Source organism: Phaenicophaeus curvirostris, chromosome 1 (genome assembly GCF_032191515.1).
Source record: "Phaenicophaeus curvirostris isolate KB17595 chromosome 1, BPBGC_Pcur_1.0, whole genome shotgun sequence".
Lineage (NCBI taxonomy): Eukaryota > Metazoa > Chordata > Aves > Cuculiformes > Cuculidae > Phaenicophaeus > Phaenicophaeus curvirostris.
In genome coordinates, this window is record NC_091392.1 from 182,654,332 (window position 1) to 182,671,941 (window position 17,610).

At 40.9% G+C, this 17,610-nt stretch overlaps 1 protein-coding gene across 1 annotated transcript in view; it reads left to right on the top strand.

Moving 5' to 3' along the window:
- Window positions 1-791: 791 nt before the first annotated feature.
- Window positions 792-17,610, top strand: part of TRPC4 (transient receptor potential cation channel subfamily C member 4) — a 153,181-nt gene continuing 136,362 nt past the window's right edge. Inside the window, exon 1 of the mRNA XM_069882008.1 lies at window positions 792-1,176. The gene's annotated coding sequence lies outside the window, so the exon portion shown is untranslated. The remainder of the gene's footprint in view (window positions 1,177-17,610) is intronic.

Consider the following 17,610-nt stretch of genomic DNA (forward strand, 5'->3'; position numbering starts at 1 on the left):
CGTTGCAATTTATTATTATTTTTACGATTTCTAAGCTTCTGTCTTAATGGTAAGGAAAAATAAAGCGAGGAAACGGTGTCTTGGCCTCGTTCCCTCCGCTCCCCCGGCCCGGCCCGCGGCCGCGGCTCGGTCCCGCACATCCTCCCCGCGGGCCGAGGCGGCGCGGGGGCGGACGGGCTGCGGACGGGGCGCGGGGGCTGCAGGGCGAGCGTCGCCGGAGCCGCCGAGCCCGAACCCCGAACTGCGGCCCCAGGCTCGCAGCCGACAGAGCCCCCACCGCGAGGGCGCCGAGCGGGTCGGGCCTTTCCCAGCCGCACGGAGATGCCGAACTTTCCCTGCGCCCGCCCGTCGGTGCGTTTGGCTTTGAGCGGCCCCGTGCCGCGCACGCTCCCGGCCCCCTCTCGCTCCTTCCTCCCTCCCCCGGGGATTCGTTTGCGCGACCCCGAGCAGCGAAGCGCGGAGACAGAGCTGCCGAGAGTTGGCTGGGGCGGGTGGACAGTGCGCGGAGCCCCGCGGAGCCCCGCGCGGGGGTGCAGTGCGCGGCGCGGCCGCCGGGGGGCGCGGTCGGGCGGCGCCGGTGCCGCAGGGGGCGCGGGCGCGGGCAGCGCGGCGGGGGGCGCGGCGAGGTAAAGCGCTTCCCCCGGCGGAGCGGAGAGCGCGGCGCGGAGCGGAGAGCGCGGCGCGGAGCGTCCCACCGCGCGGACCCTGCGCGCTCTCGCTGCCTCTGCTCCTGCCTCCCTCCCCGCGCCCCGCGGGCGGCCGCGTCGCGAGGAGCGGTTACTTTTTACGGGCGGCATGAGGCTCCTCGAGGGAATCGGGAGGCGCCGCGCGGAGCAGCCGGGGAGGAATCTGCCTCGCATCTGTTGCGCCGGAGCCCGCGGGCAGGCGCGGCGGGAGGGGATGCGCGCCCGCTAACTCGGGGGCGGGGATCGCAGCGCCCGCACGTGCGGCGGACATGAAGAAAATAAAGTAAAAACCAAAAATTAAAAAAAAAATAAAAATATGGTTTAAAGTGGCTGAGACGGACGACAGCCGGTGAAGTAAAACAGCGAACACCTTTTAAAGGGATTTAATTTGCGCGAGGGAGTTGAAAAGGGTGCTGCTTCCAAGGGAAAATGTGACCTGTTAAAACTGTTGGAGGAAGATGCCGGCTGTCAACGCGTGCGCCTAAACCAAGTAAGTTCTCGTCAACTTTGATATATTCTCCTCCTGAATCTTGGGTTGCTTGCTCGTCCTTATAAAAACAAGTCCCTAGGAAGGTCGGAGGTAACTTTTGCGCCGACAGAAGCATAAAGCGACACCGTGCAACTCCTTAGTCACGCCCAGAGGAGCTTTAAGAACCCTTTCTTTCCCTTGCGCGTAATAAACGTGGTTTTTTCCCCTCGCAGCAGCCGTGGGAAGCGGCGTCCTCGGCGGCGGGGGCAGCGTGACACCTGCAGGACAGCCGAACGCCCGGGGGAGGGAGGGAGGGAGCCGGGAACCGCGGTGGGAGCTCCGCATGTGCCGTCAGCCACGGGAAAAAAAGGGATCCCGCGGCTCCTGCCATCCCGGAGAGGGTTGAGGGCACCCCGGTCCCCGTGGGCGCAGCTGGACTGTCGTCTGTCCCCGTCCCCCCGGGGAGAGCGCTCCCCGCCGCTGCTTTCCGCAGGGACCCTCCTGGGAGGGTGCGGGTCCTGCCAGGGAGCGCTCGGGGGGAGCCCAGGTCGATAGGGGAAAGAGCGCGGAGAAAGCAGCCGCGGGAGGGCTTGGAGATAAATTAAGGGGCTGGTGGGATCCGTCCGTGCGTTGCCTTTACACTTGCGACATCCCGACTTGTGTCGGTCAGACCAAAGCCCGTTGGAAAGAAGTAGCTGATGCCCTGGAGGCTTCTGCGCTGGCGGAAAATCACAGTCTGCAGAGGGTGAACTGTGAAATTCGCTGCAATTGGCAAAACTTGAGGCTTTGTTAATCCAATGTGTCTCTTTTTTACAAGAAAAGGTTGTTTGTGCCCTTTTGCTGGACTCGGTTGAGTGATTTTCTGTTAGCATGGCAACCGAAATTTATATTTCTCTAAGCATGCCTCATGAGATGCTTCTTCCAAGACTAAAACACCTTTTAGATGGAAGTAAATAAAACAGCTTCAGGTCTGTATTTTTCTCCCAGAGAATGAGTACTCCTCAAAAAATGAATGAAAAATGATGAAATAGAAAGTGTGCCTTGGTTTCGTCTGAGAAAGAAATACTTCTTTTTATAAGAATCGGTGCACACATAGATTTCCTATGGAATACAGTACATCCACTATTTTCCATTCCGTAAGTCCTACACACTGCAATAAATAGCAATATTAAAGTGCCTTTATATCCAGTCTACTTGAAATTTCAAATTAATTGTACTGCAGTGACATAGTGCATTTCAGTGTTTACATTACTTTCTCCAAAGCCCAGACCTGGAACCTGTAGCAAGATTATCAATGCAAACATATAGATCTTTCCATAATTTAATCTCGTTCACATAAGCAATTTTATCTACAGTTAGAGAAGCCAGGTGCCAAGGTGAGACTGCTTTAGAACTGTCTTAGAATAGCAGAAATTCTAGAGTTAGAGAAGACCCGAATTTACACCCCTTCTTCAGGTAAGACTCAGAAATAGGCTTTGTCCTTTAATATCAAAACAACCGAAACCCTCATGGCATAGTTTTGTTTTTTCCCCTTTGGTGTTGCCTTCCATACTGAAAAACCTTGATTTTTCTTGCAGAAGGATGAGGTTCTTTACTACAGTTTTTCTTCCTTTTCCTCCATTGTTCAGACTTTGGAACAGATGAGACTGTATTTGGAAACAGCAAAACAAAAATATGTCTGTCTTTTAAATTCAACTTCAGCTGCTTATTCTTACTCTATATATAGCAGTCATTGCTCTTAAAATAGCTCGAGAAAGAAATTCTGTTTCTTATCTCATCTTACTTGGAGCCAAATGCTTGTTGAAATTTAAGTCAGTTCAGGTCACCACAGATCTGTTACGATTTTTCTTATCTTTTTGAGTATGTCTGCTGAGAATATTGGGTCCTGAGCAATGTGCCTCTGCTCTTGGTGAAAGTGGATTTTGCATTATTCCAGTGTGGAAAGCCCAACAAGTATACACTGGATGACACATGTAGAGAAAACTATTAAGGGATTAACTTTCACCTCTGTGTGTGTGTATTACCCCATTTAGATGACAATTAAAAATGAACATGACTGCTCCTCCCAGCACCTGAGACCTGGCTCCATGCCAGTACACTTTTTAATCTGTCAGCTCTTTCTGGGATGTGATTCATTGGAGTGAGGTGGCAAAATCATCAGGGAAAATCCAGTGCAGCATCTCTGCCTGCCTCTGGTAATTCTGGTAATCAGTGCTATAAGGGACTGAATTACTTTTGAAAATGATGACTAAGTCACCATGGCTTGTCTTATGGAAAGGCAACATAGAAGCAGGAATAAAATACTCTGTTATAACGTCTTTCAAGAAAAAGCAGACAAAGGTAGAGGAAGAATTTTTCTATTCATATATTTAATGGCTTTCTGAGTGGCAGATTTACCTTTACATTTTCTGTTCAGATTTAAGTTGCATCTGGTTACTTTATCAAATGTAATACTAATGATTACTGAAAGGAGGTTCTGTTTAAATCAGTCTTCCATCACCAGGCTTTGTGACAACGAACAAACTTCCAGAAGCCCTCTTATTTAGAAGCCCTGTATCCACTGAGAAAGATAAGACAGGCTTATGTTTATTTTACTAAATTTGCACAATTTTGAGTAGTGTAGCATAGTGTCAGTGTAACACCAGCAACAACATGTCTACTGTGATTTGTTGCTGCAAAACAAATTCACCTGCCTGAATGCATATATTAATTGTTATAGTTTTATATAACGAGTACAGAGAAAGGCTGAGCAAATTCATTCTTCTTTTTGTAACATATATCCATGGACACATCCTTCACAGGTGTATTAACTCCCAGTCAAATAGAACTTGAAACTGTTAAAAGAGGGACAACTGCAAATAAGACATAATTGCTTTGCACAGTGACATTTTCAAAGTAATTAAAGGTCTGCAGTGTGCCACACAGACTAAAGTAGCAAACAAATGAAGATTACTTACTATAGCAGTTGGGTGGTTTTTAGAGTTGTGGGTTGTTGGTTTTTTTTGCTTCCTCCCTTCACACTTACGTTTTTTTATGAATTTTTAAAGTATTCAACTTTTTTTTTTAATTTTTTCTTTTTACTTTTTTACAATTATTTCTAATTTATGTAGTTACTAGTGTAAGACAAGAACTGGAAAGAAGCCTGGATGAAAATTACCTTTTTTACAGCTAAGCCATTATTCAGTGAATGTGGTCTGAAGGGGGACAGGGAAACCTCCTCACATTTGAGTTAATTGTACGTATGTTTAAGAGTATAAACAAGTCAAACCTAACCTCTGAAGTCTATGACAGCTTCTGCAGTTGCTTGGTCACTGAGGTTCTGCTCACTACACTCATCTGAAAAGCTTCTGACAAACCTGTGCATGTCGGAGGAATCATTTGAATGTTATAATATTGTTTGGTGTTTTATGCAGTAGGTAGAGAGGGGAACCATAGATGAAGAAAGATTTTTCACTGTGCTTTCCTTGCTTTCCTGACACAGAGGTTATGGGGTTATTCTGGAGATATTTTCCACGTATCATTTAAAGCTTCTGAGGAACAAGCAGCCTTTCCACAGAAGGGAAAGGCCCCCATCCCACCACTAGTGTATGGACAGTCAGTGAGCACCCAGACCCTGCAGTGTTGCCCCTGAACTCTTCCAGTCCTAGCTCAGGACATGAATTACCTGACATAGGACACAGAAGTTTTTTTGGTTTTGTTTATTTTTTCTTTAAGAGATTCCTTCTGATTCCAAGTTTTAAGGACCAAAACCACATCCTTCCTTGGCTCAGATAATTGTAAAGCTCATGCCACCTGCATTCACACTTAAGGCTAAGCTGGAGTCCTCATGTCCTCATGCCAGTTAGTCATGCAGGGTGCAGTTCAAGTGGCTTAAGGTGTCTTCCCTGGCTGCCAGCTGCTGCTTCAGAAGGACAGAAATCTCCACAGGTCTTATAACACACAGGCCAGCCTTTTGTGAACTGACACAAAATACCTATTTGTCAGCTATTGAGATGAACCTGTCATGTCTCTCTTCTTTCTTGGAAAGAGAAAGGCAGAAGCAGAGATTGAACGATCCTCTGTATTTTCCCACCTCCTTTGTGGCAGAACCATCAGCCTCCAGAGGTCTCTGACTCTATTTGCCAACTATGCAGCAAGACCCAAGGCAGGAAACTAGCTGCCTTAAGCAGGTTAGGTGAATCCCAGCTGAGCAGGGCAAGCTGTGGTAGTACAGCATAAAGGTTAAATAACCACAGGGGTCAGTAGTGAGATCCAGGACAAATGGTTACTATAAGCAGGCTAAAGTGCACTTTTTTTAAAAAAAAAAATCCACGCATACACATGTACACACACCAAGCTGTTGTACTAACTTTGAAATGATCTGTAATTAGCATGAACTTAGAACTGCCTGCTGGGCATATGCTTCTGGGAGTTTGCCAGCTACCACCTCTGCAATCCTGTTTCCTTACACAGGATTCTTCAAAACATATAGTCTTACGCAAACTCTCAATAGCTACCTAAAACATTAATCACTTTTCAGATCAGGTGACTGGTTTTTATGTCACAGAATCATAGAATAACCAGGTTGGAAGAGACCCACTGGATCGTCTGTCAGAGGGAGGCAGCAGCTGCCAAAGAGCCAACAGTTTTCTCATTGAAGGCCAATTAGTGGGGATGCTTATTAACCTGGGTGTTACAGTGTGAGAGTAGCATTAATACAACTCTGTATCTAGCCTAAAGTAAATGGTGGGACCTTTACTTGGCCTGAGAGCTTTGCTGCTCCTTATGAGATATGGACATTCTGCCACTAAGCACCTTTCTGCAGTAGATTCCACGTTGGATCAACTGAGAATTTCAGTTTTGCACTTTAACCATCATTTAATCAAAGTACTCACTCACATCACAAGAAGTCAGCAGTCCTAGGAAAATCAATGCAGTCCTGTATTCCTTAGATTGATGGACACGCTTTTGCCTGTCTTTCTTCTGTGTTGCCCTAAGTCCGGGGAAAAATACTAAAGGATTCTATTTTGAAGATGAAAACTATAGTATTCCCTATCATATGGATGTCTTTATCAGATTAGCAGTTTAGTGCAGATCTGAGAGTACTGGACTAAGAGGAGAGAACACCAAATTTACTCCCGATTAAAACTGCACTGTCTTCTGTATTTAATTTTTTTTCCTAAAAATTGATATACTTTAAATTTAGATGTCTGTTTTCTTTCAAGGTATCTCAAAGTCTTATTGATCTTCATTGTATTGATGCAGACCTTGTAACAATAACTAGATGACTACAACATAATTCAAATATCCTGTTGTCTGTTCTCAGATTTTTTATGAGTTTGTGGTTGGATTGGGTAGCTGAAATAGAGCTTGTAGCTGTGCCAAGGGAAACGGGAGTGTCAACCGGACTCTTGTAAAAGAAGAACACACAGTTCTGGGCGCACACATACCGCCTCCAGTGAGTGCAAGATGTCTCTCTTCTGGAGAGAACATGATGCATCTGTGGAGCAAGGGAAAGCAAGGACAGATTCTCTTCAAATGCTCCCAACATCGCTATCTCCACTATGTACCTTAGCCTACGGAATAAATAATTACAACAGAAATTATCTTTCGGTGATGACACTGTTTTAATCTCTGTTCATGTGGAAATGTTCATTATTATCAAAACACTTCAAAATAAATCCTTCTGCTATGCTTTAGCACTGACTGCTGCATATATCCTGCCTACCTTCCACTTGAAAATAACTATACTATCCCATTTGTATTTTGCTTATACTGACAACACTTTGTTTTAGATTGGGAGAGATGTTTGCCTTTCATTTTTGAGGGTTATCACTCACAGTGACTGGACATGCAGCCAGACCCTTTAATGTGTTTATGCTGGCATGGTGAGTTTGTTTTTCAGATTTGATGTGTTCTGTATTACAATTGTACCTGCAACACCATCAGTTTCAAAGACATATGTTCTCCCTATGGTGGACTTAACTATCTAGCAGATTATCTACAGAAGGAATTTTGACCATGGATAAAATCAAACTGAAGTTGCCTACAGAACAGTTGCCTAATTTGCTTTAAACATCTTAGCTACAAAAGTCTTATTCACAACGAAGTAGCTGTTTGCCTTTGAATTCAACTAGATACCATAATGTCAGACCTGTGACTCAAAGCTAATCTTTGTAGCTTTTGGAAGGAACCTAGTAACTTTGTAGGGTGATTCATGTAACCCATCTTGAAAGAAATTAATTGCCTTCTGCAGGGGGTCCATTTCTTCCTGTTGTAATAAAGGAAGAATGGGATGATGAACTACCCTTGTTTGTCAGTGTTTTGGATTCCTAGGCTGGCAAGTATGAATCTCACTTTTATTTTTCAAATGTTTTAAATCAAGGTACTTCACAGTGCCACATAAATATTAGTAAAGTTTCCAAAGTCTAATATGAAGAATATGGTATAGTAATTTTTTAAAACTAGTTAGGGACCTGGCAGCTATGGCACAGAGATCATGTTTCAAATGGTGGCATAAGTAGGTATTTGTACTAAGTCCTGTGGTATAACTTCTTCTGTATTTTCTTCTAAAAGGCATCAGGCTTAGTACAGAGCAATTGCAAAATAGTATTTCGGTCTGCTCTCTTACATAAAAATATTTTATTCATTGTTGTTTAACTTAGTTTTATTAACATTGAGCGTATTTGTTTATGTACTAAGGCCAGTTATACCAAATACTGATATGATTTGAGATGACTACATCTATTGCTGCAGTGTCTTTACATAGAACTAAACTTCCTCATAACACTTTTCTTTTTCATCTTCCCTTTTTGTTTTCATCTTCCCTTTTTGTTTTGTTTTGTTTGAGGATTTGCATCTCACCCAATACTTTAAACAAGCACACTGAACAGAGGTTTGAGTCTCCTCTCTTTTGAGTGTGACTTTGTTCATAGGTGAGGGAAGCAGGGGATGCTTGGTGAACTGGGTTGCATTTTGGTGGTTGGGCCCTAGTCCAGCCTCAGAGCTACACTGACTTACTGAACTAATTGACAGCACATACTGAATTTTTTTTAGGGATGAGTTAGGACAAAAGAAGGATTTCTCACTCATCCCCAGAGTGATTCCTCTTCACTCACTTCTTAGAATCTGCACTCGTTTTCCTACTACCTCTTCTGGCTTTAGGCCAGGTGAGAACATTCTTCCATCTGAAGAATCATTTGGGTTAACTGTGGACAAAACCTACCTTTTAAATCTATAGAATAAAAATATATCCAGTTACAATGTGAATGTATGCCTTCAATCCATTCTGTCATGGTATTTTATTGAAGAGACATTGATAACAAAGTGTTTCTTTGCTTAGCTCCTTCAGTGAAGCACCACATTGTTATACCAATGTCTTCTTACTGATGTGCGCTTGTGCCTTCACCCTTGTCCCTTATTAATGTCAGGTTTCCAGCTCGCTTCCCTAAAAATGTTCTGTCCAGAAATTGTATGTGAGCTACTGGTGGCACTGGAGAGGATTTCATTTGGCTTTAGAGTTTCACAGCACCAGCTCTAGGGAAGAGCCAACCACCTAACCCTGAGGAGAGGGTTTGGCCAGCGGTACCCACGTGTGGGTCTTTAGGTCTGTCTCATGAGATATGTTCAAGGAGCTCAATAGCTGATCAGGCCCCTAGTTTGTCAGGGCACGAATAGTAACACCCAAGGAATGAGTAACATAGCATATTTTACACTAACTGAAGCCCTTATGTTAGGGTCCTTATTTTCAGGAAGAATCATTGCTGATTAACAGTTGTCCTTGGTGATAGTATACAATCAATCTTCTCTTAAAAACAAGGTGACTTTGGGCAAGGTAGCAAGGGAATAAGTGGGACTTCGAGGAGGAGAGAAATAAGCTGACATTTCAAAACAAAAATGGACAAAACAGTTTTTATTTCAAAGCAGTCATGATAATAACAGCCAATGAAGACCATCTCTGTTGAGAGACACTAGCTCATTCAAACAAGTCAGCTCATGCTCATATTCTCCATGATATTCCTGTTGACAGCTAATAGACACCTTTCAAGGCTTGATTTCATTCTGGAATCATAGTGGTTTGGTAGACAAGTATACTGGGGCAAAGTAACACTTCAGTCATCTTATTCCATTAGAGTTTTATTCCCTAATTATCTGTTTACTGTTATTTTAGCATTCTTTGCTTAAACTGCTGAAAAACGAAGCCTAAAATAAAAATTACATAAACCAATCAACTCATACTAGCAAAGCTTTATAGTCAACACATGACGAAATTAATTTTGAAGAAATAAGATGCTACCTGTGTTTTGTAATTTGACTTTGATTCAGGAAAGTATTCAAGCATAAAGAAGTCTTGGTGTTCTACAGAAAACAATACTTCAGAGGGTGCTTCTTGTTAAGCATCGACTTCAATCTTTTCCTGAGTGTGAGATATTTGCCTGAATTCAGGTTTAAGGAGTATAATTTGAAATTTCAGGTGAAAATTTTAAAATGATAACAAAGCAAAAAGTCAATACTACTTTGGGCTTAGAGAAATATGAGAATCACAGGATAATTTAAATGATGGCAATGGTGAAAGTAATTTGAAATTCTGGCACCCTAATGTGAAATTTGCTTTCTCATCAATCATACATTCATTGGTTCAGATGGAATATGTAATTTAACATTTGCCCCTTCTTTCTAACAGAGTTACAATGCTCTGGCAGTTTTTTGTTTCTTCTCAATAATTTAGGAGTTTGTGAAAAATATATTATGTCTCCTTGCAGTCAATGTAATTGCAAGTTGTGGAGAATCTAGTTCAAAATCTTGCTGTTGTTGGATATTTTAGAAAAATACATAGGCCTAAAAAGTTAAATCTTTTTGCCATCGTTGCTGTGGTTGCAACCCACATCTACCCTGTGTAATGCCAGGATGGCTCTCAATCACTTTCTCCATTTTCTGTGTAAATATTTTTTTTCTGTTTCAGTTCACAAATTTGTATATTGAAGCTTTTTATTGAGGGAAGCAGTGAATCTTTGCAGTAAATATACTGCTATAGTTGACAAGGAATAAAATCTTATTGTATCTGATTATAAAAATTCCTGCATCTTTCTTTTGCTGGGAAATTGGCTTTTAGAGTTAAAATTAAATAGACTATGTAGACTATGACACATATAATTTTTAAATTAAACCTCTTTTTTAGCCATTCTTAAAACATTCAGAAATTATTCTGAACAGTTTTTTATAGAATTGTCAGGAAACTGATTGTCATTTCAAGATTATAGCACATCAGAGCAAAAAAAAAAAAAAAACCAAACCAGACTTGGAAGTCTCTATTATAAACAGAACTCTGATGGACTATTGCATTTTTAATATGTTCAAGCTGTTATTAATACTTCCAGTAGATCACATAGATTTCATTGAACAAAAGGTAACACTTCTATTTTAATATTTTATCTGTTTACGTCAACTACGTCGCATCACTTGTGTTGTGAATCATAAAAATTTTTGTTCCATTTCTTCAACTTTGCTTAATGTCTTTTGAAATCTCAATAACTCTTCAGAGTAATAGCTCAAAATACTGCAGTAGAACTGATTTCCAATGTAGGCATTCCACTACCGAGTTTCAAAGGGAAGGTAAATAATTCTGTTTATATTTTGATAATTTTGAAGCATCTATAATCTGAAAGAATAACAGATTTATAAATGCCCGTATTATATTCTGTGCCAAAATAGGCTTAAAGGTATTTGTTTCTGTTTGTATGTACATCTAACACAAAAATATACAATATGCATATATAATGGAAGAACATATACATATATTTACATATAGAGAGATATTTGTGTGCACTCTGTGACACAGTAAAGGTTAACTTGTGCTCTGGCGAGTGAAAGAGAGGAGCTATCCATAGATCAGGAATACAGTCCATTAAAGAGCTTGTTTTGTGTACAGTTATCTGCATCTCATTGTCTGGGAACATTTACCTCTCTCAGCACTTGCCTATATGATTTAAACACTAAGTGTTTGAGTTCAGTTCTTGGCTTCTTTGCTACCTCAAGTGAAGAAGAGCTGTGAATTTAACTGCAATGGCAACCTACTAGGACATGGAAAATTTGTAGTTCTCCAGAGGCAGTTTCTTTCCTCACCAGTTTAGAAACTCCTAAGAGGTGGAGCCTTCTCAACAACCAGCAGCTTATGAACATGGAGCTGACATGCCCAGTGCTCTGCTAACTTAGATGGCTCCTACAGGGGATATTTTTGCTAAGTGTGGTAGCAAATGCAACTTGACTAGAACTGAGTCAGTATCTTTCACTTTGTTTATTAGCCAGAAGGAAGGGGTTTTTTTTGTAGACTTCTGTGAAGAAATAATAACTCACCCATTTAAAAACACAGCAGTCTATTAATCACATTCATGTAAGTCTGACATTATAAATGTTTGATCCTTAGATGAACTGTATGTGGCAATTGTCTGGGAAAGCTTCTGAAAGGAGGCAGGATACTCTTATGCTATGCTGCTTCAAAACTTCTTCAGAAACCTGCTTCTGAGAGTAAAGACCGAAGTGTATGTGACATATAAAGAAAAGGTAGTTGATCCTTCAGGATCCAGCTGGTTGCTTCACAGAGACATTGCAGCAGCAGAATCCTGGGAGCTGATATTGTTTTGTGATCTGCACTCAGGTGTAAGAACTGTTATGAGAATTGAGGAGGAGGATGCAGACACAATGAAAAAGGGCATTTTAGTGCAAGCAGCACATATTATCTAAGCCAATCTTGAAAACATCAGCCTGCCCCGACAGTTTCAGTCCTGTGTGACATGCATCTGAATGCAGTCCTTGTTGATTAGTTCAGAACAGTAGTTACTTGAAATATCTGATAAATCACCTTTGTTGACACAAACAAAAACATATAACCAGTATTCTGGTTTCATACTTTAAACTTTTTTATCATCTCTGCACTCATCTGTCTATAAAACACGGTACAAGCGGCCCCTTTTTCTGCCTGAGCCTCTGAGGTAGCTGCATGGAGTGACTAAGCGTAAAGGAACTGGATGGGACAAATATGGCTAATCCCTTTGACTTCTCTAGAAAACCATATTCCAGTTAGTCACAAACTGGTCCGTAGAAATTACTTTTCAGATCTTGACCTCATATACTTAAAAAAAATATTTTGCTAATTTCAGAAGTGTGGCAAAGAAAGGTCAAATGATTTCTGACTGATGAATATTTTAATATCTATCACCCGTAGATAATAAATGCAGTTCCTTTGAATGCTAGCTAATAACTTATGCAGTGGAACTGATAAATTCCCAGGTCATGAAAGTGTAAGTGCCAAGACAAAATTAATAAAATGTAAGGATTTGACTTGGATTGCCAGGTCAGAAATGAAGATGATAGCCAAAAGCTGTACACAAAGTAGATTTGCTAGTTCACATGAAGCCAGTATCAGCTGTTCTGAAGAACATGAATAAAGCACGTAACTAATTTTTGCTGAGATCCATAAAACTGGCTCTTTTCTTCATTGATTTGGTGATAAGTTTTCACAGACATATTTTCACAATTCTTTTCTTTAATATTCTACTGAGTCTCTCCTTATTGTTTACATCTATGTCATTTTTAATCATTTTAATTTATTACTGTGTCATACAAAAAAAAAAAAAGAGGTCTGTCCCTGTTTTGGAACACAGACGCACCTGAGGCCATTGGGATTTCTCCTTCAGCTGCCTGAATCATGAATGCCAATGTGAAGAAATTGAATAGCCACCTTCAAGGGCTAATCATTGTCTTCAAGTATATTAGAGGCTAAAACAACCTCTTGAAGTCGTTTACTGAGTGAGAGATCCAAAGTAATCTTAGCTTAATATCTCTAGACAGCTGACAATGAATCTGTTACTAATCAGAGAGCTGAAGGGCAAGAATAATGACAGCTGCATGCCTTATCTGTCCTGTTTTCCTCTGCTGCCTTTCTGGGTTTCAGTAGTGGTCAGAAATTTGACAACTAAAATAGGTAAGTACAGGCACCCTCAAGTTTCCTGTAATGCTAAAACCAAGAAGAGGACACTTCCAAAATGTCTATATCATGTTTTAAATAACAAAAAAACCAAAAAAAACCAAAACAAAAAAGAAGTTGCCACAGGATTACAGGTGTAAATGGGTTACAGATGAGAACAGAAAGCAGTAGTAATTAAGACCAATTTGAAAGAATGTTTAACAGCTGTTCAATTCCAAAAGATTAAGAGACTGTTTAAATAAAACACACAGACTAGGAGGAAGCACACCAGGGAATAGACAAATACTGAAGAGATCTTGAAGTGGTTTAAGAGTGTATAAAACTATGTTTTGCTGAAGAGGGAACAGATGGCTTGAAGCAGGAGTTTAAAAGATTGAGTGGTAGAGTAAAGCCAGATCACGGTGAGCCAAAAAGCTAAGAAAAGCATTTTCTCTGTCATTTGTTGATGCAGATGACTGAAATGGGTAGTAGTAATTTGAAAAATAGTAGTTTGCAGGATATACAGTAAGAGTTATTGAACTGCATTTGTAGTGTAGCAGTACTACTGTACTTACACATGTGTATGCCTTCATTGCTTTCTGACCCATAGTACCTGAAAAATTTAAACAGAAATCCTATATTAAGTAATAAATGATTTATAATTTCCTTACCCCCAGCCCTGCAGACGTATATTCCATGTACTGTGAGTGATCCCCTACCCAGCTAAGTCAAATTTTGCTTTGCCAGTGACTTTATTGTGGTATTACGTAACGACTGAGTAGTTGTAATGCTTTTTGATATTTCAGCAGCAGTCAAGACTGAAAGATACTATGAGTGGTGGTTCAGACTGATTTACTGGAGTGTTGGCAGTAGAGGGTGGAACATTTTACAGAATCACAGAATAACCAGGTTGGAAGAGACCCACCGGATCATCGAGTCCAACCGTTCCCATCAAACACTAAACCATATCCCTCAGCACCTCATCCACCCGTGCCTTAAACACCTCCAGGGAAGGTGACTCAACCACCTCCCTGGGCAGCCTGTTCCAGTGCCCAATGACCCTTTCTGTAAAGAATTTTTTCCTAACGTCTAGCCTAAACCTCCCCTGTCGGAGCTTAAGGCCATTCCCTCTTGTCCTGTCCCCTGTCACTTGGGAGAAGAGGCCAGCACCCTCCTCTCTACAACCTCCTTTCAGGTAGTTGTAGAGAGCAATGAGGTCTCCCCTCAGCCTCCTCTTCTCCAGGCTAAACAACCCCAGCTCTCTCAGCTGCTCCTCATAAGGCCTGTTCTCCAGCCCCTTCATGAGCTTTGTTGCTCTTCTCTGGACTCTCTCCAGAGCCTCAACATCCTTCTTATGGTGAGGGGCCCAGAACTGAACACAGTATTCAAGGAGAGGTCTCAACAGTGCCGAGTACAGAGGGAGAATAAGCTCCCTGGACCTGCTGGTCACGCCGTTTCTGATACAAGCCAAGATGCCATTGGCCTTCTTGGCCACCTGGGCACACTGCTGGCTCATATTCAGTCGGCTGTCAACCAACACCCCCAGGTCCCTCTCCTCCAGGCAGCTTTCTAGACAGACTTCTCCTAGTCTGTAGCACTGCACAGGGTTGTTGTGCCCCAAGTGCAGCACCCGGCATTTGGCCTTGTTAAACCTCATGCCATTGGACTCTGCCCAGCTGTCCAGCCTGTTCAGATCCCTTTGCAGAGCCTCCCTACCCTCCAGCAGATCAACACTTCCACCCAGCTTAGTGTCGTCCATATAACCATATATCGTCTTGGAGATTTCACATGAAAGAAATCAAATGGTACATGAGAATGTGTTTAAAATTGCCTGGGAAAGCACAAGGAAAACAAAATATTATAATGCCACTGAGTCTTAAATAACATTATCTGAGTGACACCAGAAAATAGCTATGTAGATCATGGATGTAATTGCTTAACTGTAGCAGTCCTGTCAGCTTTTGAGAATCAAATGAATCATGTATTTGGGTGATAAAAGATGCTTAATTGTATTTAATTCTCAAAATATTCTCTAGCTGTTGAATAAGAAGCAACACAGACCAAGATTTACTCCAAGTCTTGGCAGTCAAGTAGGAGAAACCTAAAATAAAGAAACAGTTGTAACAGATCCCTTAAAATGAATATGCTGTACTTGAACAGATAGATGAAGCTGGGCAATGGAAACAATGCTTTGTTAAAATAAAATAAATTGATAGTGAAAGACTCCCATTTCAACTGATCTTGATAATTTGTGTATTCCAAAATGCTGTAGAAATGGCTTTGTTACTTTCTCTAGAAGTGAGTGTTAATTTCCTCAGTGTAAGTTATGTGGATCTCTTTACACAATGAACTCAAACTGTGGTGGTTTAAAACCTGGAAGATAGTAACTGAAATGAAGGAAATAACCCATGTTGAATGTAATGGATGTTTTTCAACTAACTTTAATATAGTCACAGCCTTACTGCCTCTGTCTGAAGTCATTTAAGCCTAGTAGCTTGTGTTTGACAGTGGCAAAAAGCAAATTTCTAGACAGGAGTACAGTAACAGAGGAAGCATATACTGTCATTTTTTGTAGTATTTTCCCAGATTTCAGCCTCTTTCAGTTCGTGGTCTTTCTTTGCCAAAAATGGTTTCTATGTGTTTTTTGTACTCCTCTGTGCATTTTTGTTTAATGAACTCATCCAATCTTCTATGTAACTCATGAACACTTTTAGCATCTTCAAAATGCTTCAGCAATGAATTCCTCAAGTAGCTGCCTGAAGACTCATCAACTCTTGTCTCTTGAATCTGACTCCTACTGCCTTTGTTTGATTGCTTCTGGATTTGCTACCTGAAAAACCCATGAACAATTTATCCATGTCTGTCCTCTTCTTGACACCCACAATTGCGCAGACCTATATTACACCTTCCATCTGTCAGTCTTTTACATAGTGGAGATTTGTAACTTATCTAGTCATACCATTTCTGTAAGCTCTTCTGTAAGTTTGACCATTCTGCTGCCCTTCTCTGAATATTTTCTGGTGCTAATGGCTCCTTTTTAAGATAAGAAGCCTAGAAATGCAAGTTCAGTTCTTTATGCTACTCTGAATCTAAAGAGACACATACTTTTGCATTAGTATGAGTGAAACAAATTCTGTTTGACAGGAAATGGACACATTAATTAGAGAAAATTCATCTTAGCTTTTGGGAACCGTGACTCCAAATTCTTTGTCTTGCCCTTTGTTATAAACGAAGAGTTACAGAATGCTTTCTTTTTCCTGAAGCCAGCTTGGCAGAAATAACTGAAACGTGGGAAATAACTGGTCATGACTCATTTAGGCTTAGACAAGAAAGGACAATTTATAAAACATCTTCTGTTTTGTTTATGGAAGTCTATTTCAATGCTGAGAGCATAACTTCTATTCTTCTATTTGAAATAAAGACCAAACAGCCCTGTGAAACCTGAATCATTATCTTCTGGAAATGCTTACTAATACTAGTAATCAGTCCTTTTAATTCCTGTACATATGATAAAATTCTGCTTATTACTCATTGTAGCATATGGATCTAATGCAAATTTTTCTGAAACGTTCATTGTTCACTTGAACTTTCACTGGTTTTCCACTCTGAACTTGTCATTTTGAGTTTGTTAAAAACATACCTCAGTCAGGTTATGGAACTGTAGAATTTAAGAGAACAGGAATTTACTGAGTCATTTAGTACTGAAAAAACCAGCAGGGAACTACCCACTGAGCCATTCAGAATCCACCATTCTTTTCTGTCTTTTGCACTCTTAATTACATGTATCACAAAATTACAATCACTCTTTTTCTTCAAACTTGAAGTGTAGAATTGCAGTGTATATTTTTCTCTTCAAGACATCCAAGGGAAATAAATCAGAGATCCTTTAACAGAAAGTTAACAGTCATTTGTTTTTCCAGTTTACCTGTTGAAGGGAAAAGAGTCGTCTTTCACATCATCTGGAAAATCGAGAATTTACGTTATAGTGCTGTTGAGACACATTCGTAGTCAAGTTGGCATTGACGGAAACATAATCCAGCTATGGGCTAAAGCAATTCTGATTTTCACCAGAGTAGTGTTTGAAAACATCACACATGCCATGGAGTGATGTCAATTCCATAACATTGTGAGGTGTTGTCTTTGTTATTTTATATGAACAGCTGAAGTAGAGGGAAGGATAAGCAGGCCAAAACCACACAGAAGGCCTGTGGCTGACTCTTTCCAAACTTTGAGGAACCAATAAACTTGGAAGTGTATCAGTGTCTACCTTCCTTCTCCTCTCATATAATCAATTTTTAATTAGAATCATATCACTTTTGTATTGGTTTTATCATCTTATTTTTGGCAGAGCATTAGGGGTGATGATCTTGTAGATAAAACATGCCATGAACTCTATAACTCATGTCCCTGCTATCTAATCTGGATAAAGCCCTTGTGCTTTTAATTTTGTTTTGTTGCTAGGTTGTTTCCTCAGCAACTGCATCACAAAGCTTTTTCTGCTTTTTCTGCTTTTG